A 4556-nucleotide genomic window follows, 5' to 3' on the forward strand; every position below is an offset into this window, starting at 1 on the left:
GTGCTGATCAGTCTGGTGATACACTGCTGCGACCATGGGATGACACTCCACAGAGCTACAAAAGATGAAAAGGGGTCATCAAGACTGTAGTTGGTACTGAAGAGGAAATATCCAGATCACTTCAGGAGGTCCCGCATGTGTTCTATCAAAGGAATTGAGCTCAGGCAAATTTGCTGGAGGTCCTCAAACACTGGGTTTTTTTTTTCAGTAAATGTAGTAACAAGCCATGAATTTTTACTGCTTTTCCTGGTGTATTGGCAAGACTATAAGTGGTTGCCAAATTTTGTATAAAGGAACTGCATTCGCTTTTTCATGTTGGCAGCAATCAAGTTGATTGTTATACTTCACGTCCTATGTTGGGATGTATAGATGCGGTTGACCCTCTTCCCATCCCTTCTTCATTGGCACTTGACTTGCGTACCTTCCAGCAGATTATGAAATTTAGCTGAAATGGCCTTGAACGTATCCTATTACACTTACACTGGGAAGAACACCAGATGAAAGACCAGCAGACAGCTTTACACAAGTGCATCCCCACCCCTAGAGAATGACAAGATTTAGAATAAGGATGACAAAAGGACATATTATATTGATATTACTGTAATGTTTACTCAGAATGCATTATGAGATTAATGCTTTAAAAGGCATGATTGGTGGTCCATGTATCGACTACCATATATTTCTTTACAAAAGTTACACACGTACGAGCAAATGCCGACTGCGGGATGGTTATCATTAAGAGATCAATACATATATTCCAGGAGGAGAATTATGCAAACACTGATTACTTGAAAATAATTTTGACTTCCAATGACAGTCTATAGAAAAACTGTTCACAACCAAATACCACAACCCCATACATTATCAGACAAGCAAACAAACAAAATAAGAAACTGAAACTTGCACACTAACATAGTATATGATTTACAATTGAGGGTATCGCCAATACGTAGGTGCTGTGCGCAGAGCAGCGTTCTAGATGCATTATGGGATAGCTCATGGGGCAAACTTGCACCGGTTTTGGCTGCACATGCACTTACAACACGCTCTGTCCTTATACAGAGGTATTTTTTGTTGAAGATTTCTTCTCTTTCCATCCTGCGACCAGCACATTGAAGCCTTGCAGTAGTGAACCATGACTCTAGTGACCGCAAATCAGTAAAGCTTAGACACTTTCAACTCTATTAAGCTGAATTATAGCCAAGGAAAAAAAGGCCAACAACGGAAAAGCAAACAAAGAACTCCATTGAATTGTATGGGAACTGTGACTCGCGTGAGACAACCGGAAGCGAACAATGGACCGAGGAATCCCACAGTGCACCTGTGACAGAGCTCTATAGGGCTCACACCTGTAAATAAAATGGAATGTCCCTGACCCCTTCACAAATTCGTACCAAAGATACAAAAATAAATGAAGAAAAAAATAATTAAAAATCAATGATGTAGTTTGGCAAAAAATGAATAGCTGTAGATATTGAGTATGAATTCCTCTACAAAGTGCATTTTGGTTGGAAGATGAAAGCTTTTCTGATGAAATTTGAGGGGACTATATCTCATTAGGTACGTGTACGGAAAATAGGTCATTTTTTGAGTGACAAAACTCGTTGTCTGGCTTTGCGGACCCTTGGACAGAATTTGAGCCAAAGAACCCACCCTGGAAATTTGATGGATGAAAGGGTATAATTATCTCACTTATCCAGGTTAGTGAAGATGAAACACCTCATTTCTCCACTATTTTACAGAATTTTTTGAACTTTGAATTTTAATACACGTCTCTATGGGGAATTATTTACCCGTGTGAGAGCCCTTCAGCGTGCGCAGGAGTTTTTTACGTCATTGGCGATAGCGATAATTGCATGTGAGGTCATGCCACGATCTTGTAACTTTTCAATTGACAAACAATTGCGTACAAAAAAATAAGCACAAAATGTGCATTTAATCTACATTTTCACATGAAATCTAAAGGATATACTGTAGTATTGGTATTCTCCATATCATAAGTGCGTAATGTTACAATAACATGATTACCAACTATGACTTTCAGGGGAAGGGGATGTCGATCATAAAGTATTGACAAAAAAAAAAGAAAAAAAGATGATATTGCCCGACATTTTTTACAAATCTTATAGCAAATTTATGTTAGAGTTCGGAATTCATGACAGCACTTAACATGATGCCCCACAGCTGAATTATTGGTAAAACATCTGAATATCAGAATTCCCTTAAATTATCTTATTCTATGTCTAGTTATATAAAAGATCTGGGGGGCATTTCATGAAGGAACTTGTCGGATAAAATATCTGACAATTCAATTATATCCGACAAGTTTTGAGAAATTCATTAGTCTGATTGGCCGATTTCTCTGAACTTGTCGGATATAATTGACTCGTCGGACATTTTATCCGAAAGGTTCCTTCATGAAACGCCCCCTTGATGCACAGGTTATTTGTCTGATCTTATTGTATTAAACTAAACTTTCATGTAAAGTAAAACATAACTTTAATGGGAAGAAAACAAAAACAAAATGGGAAACAAGAAAAATGTGTACGACAAAAAGGCATCATGTCTCAATTCAATAGCGCAAAGTTAAAACTGTATTTATAACTGTTAAATTTTTAGTTAATTAAGAGTAATTCACTAATTGTAAAATTTTACATACAATATGATATGATACTTTCAAGTCCTGGAAGCATTGGAGAGAGGTTAACGTGACTGAATCGATATTCAATTGCTGCCCATCAGGGTACATTCGAATATGTCCCTTTTCATTTTTTAAAAACCTTTACTCTTCACGTTGAACTCACATAACTACTGAAAGGATGATACCACTGCTTTGAAAGTTAGCATATTTGTCTTGAATACAATGTGCTAACAAAGTGAGCAAAATTTCAGCTTAAAGGGACTGTACAGTACAGGTTGAGGTAGGGATTCATGTTTTGAACATTCCTAAATGAGATAATGAAAAGCCTCTTATGAAATATGAAAGAGCATGTAATTTTAAGAAGGATTCAACGTTTATTTGATGAAAATTGGTTTTCAAATGGCTGATATATCCAAAAAAGTGCAAATAACAAAAAGCGATATGCCCCAACCTTATTAGTATCTCTTTGTTTCACCTTGTTTTTGGATATCTCAGCCATTTCAAAACCGATTTTCATCAAATAAACGTTGATACCCCTTAGAACTGCATGCTCTTTGACATCTCATAGAGTGGTTTCTGAATATCTCACAAAACGTTAAAAGCTAAATCTTCACCTCGACCAGAACTGTGCACACCCTTTAATCTAATAATCCTTTTATTGTTGTCGCTTTAGAGTTTTACACTCTGTTTTTGTCCCATTTGGTGAGATTAAGCACCAAATTCTAAACTTCAAAGCCTCTTTCTCAGTTAACACTTTTCCAGATTGTGTACTTTCTTTTCCTTAATCAAAATGTGGAGAAAAAGAGTCCATTTTCATTAAGACAAACATCATTTAAAAGTTTTGCGTGTGCTCTTTCAGAATCAGCCATTCCCTGAAAATCCATGTCGGGCAACTTTTTGATGGCTTAGTGGTGCAGGGTCACTTTAATAAGTACATGATATTATGTACAATAAATAAGAATTCATTTCACTTACTCCAGGGGGATGGGGGTAGGCTCTCCGTTGACAATTTCATACCCATTATATTGAGGATATCCATTCACAGGTACAGCAATGTTGCTTCACTCTAAATCTGCTGTGTTTTTTCCTTCCTCTTAATCAGTTTCTTGTATTGGAAAAAATTGATAACCAAAGATGCCACAAACAGGCTGGTCACAAAGCATGTGGATATTATGAATCCGACTTGTTCTTCATGGGTTTGACCTGTAGTGACAAAACAAAACAAAAACTAGAAATGTTGCTATGGCGACTGGTATGCCTCCACCATTATGCATGGTTCTGCCAATAGGTCAATAGTTCATTTTGACCATGTGTGACAACATTTTCTCACAACTGGCAAATTATTGAAATGACATGTTTGTCACAAATGTGTTGAGTGTTCACTTTTTTTTTTGAACTAGGTTTACTTGAATGAATGGCTACATTGTGTACGAGATCGGGTATTTGGGGATTTGAGGATTTTTACTCATTCTTTGTTCATGCATAGAATAATTTCCAAAGTATTGAGAAAAAAAAAACAGTAATTCCAGCAGTAAATAGTAAAATTAAAGCATTTTGACCTGGCCTTTGGTCCTTGATGTTTGATCTCATGACTGTAAAATTCCTAAAAGAATCACTGTCGGGCAGTACATGCATAAATACGTACTAAGTACGTAGTAAGTTTCATGATGATACCTTGAGCCACTTCCAAGATAAAGAGGAAGAAGTGAAATTTAGAATTTTTACTTGGCCTCTGACCTCATGGCCCAAAACCTTCTCTAAAGAATCTTTAATAGGTAATATATGTATACACGAAGTTTCAAGAAAATGCAATTAGACATTGCGTTGATATCAGGGAAATACTACCATTTTGAGGAGTTGCCCTTAACCTCTGACCTTTGACCCCATGACCTCACAATTCCCCAGATAATCACCG

This window comes from Diadema setosum, chromosome 6 (assembly GCF_964275005.1).
Source record: "Diadema setosum chromosome 6, eeDiaSeto1, whole genome shotgun sequence".
In the NCBI taxonomy this organism is placed as follows: domain Eukaryota; kingdom Metazoa; phylum Echinodermata; class Echinoidea; order Diadematoida; family Diadematidae; genus Diadema; species Diadema setosum.